The sequence below is a fragment of the Elephantulus edwardii genome, unplaced genomic scaffold (assembly GCF_000299155.1).
Source record: "Elephantulus edwardii isolate Elephantulus edwardi_28Jun2011 unplaced genomic scaffold, EleEdw1.0 scaffold00152, whole genome shotgun sequence".
Classification (NCBI taxonomy): Eukaryota; Metazoa; Chordata; class Mammalia; order Macroscelidea; family Macroscelididae; genus Elephantulus; species Elephantulus edwardii.
The window spans coordinates 5,729,321-5,729,849 of record NW_006399902.1 but is presented as its reverse complement, the minus strand read 5'-3'; positions in this window follow the sequence as shown (position 1 = coordinate 5,729,849).

Sequence of the window (529 nt, the reverse complement as noted above, 5' to 3'; positions counted from 1 at the left end):
CCATAAAGTGGAATTATTCTTCTTTTTAAGGGCACAAGGGATTTTCCTCATTCCTGTATCTGAAGTAACCTATAAGATTCAAATAGGTTTCCAAACTGTTACCCTGAGCTATGGCTAGCCAATTGAAGGTGGACAAATACCCAAACTACTGTGGATGGCCAATCATGGCATGTATGGTTGGGCCGGCGAGTAGCAGAGGTATAAAAGGAGGGGCAGACATCAATTCAGGGCTCTCGGCTGGATGCTGCTGTGTCAGCACGCGGGAGCCCAGGTTTGAACTCGTAATAAACTTTGTTAAATTGGCTTGGTGATCTTTTTGGGGACTCGCTCCGTTACACCTTCACTCCTTTCTTCCTCCTTCCTTACTGCCAAACTCTCAGTTTTTCTCACAGTAAGTGGTGTGGTGCAGGTAGACTTATGTGGCAAAAGCTTGAAAGAAACACCAAGTAAGTTTCTGGTAGGAACGGAGCAGTGATACCCTGAGGGTCGGAGGGCCACAACAGAGCCATCCTGTGGGGCAGCAAGACCA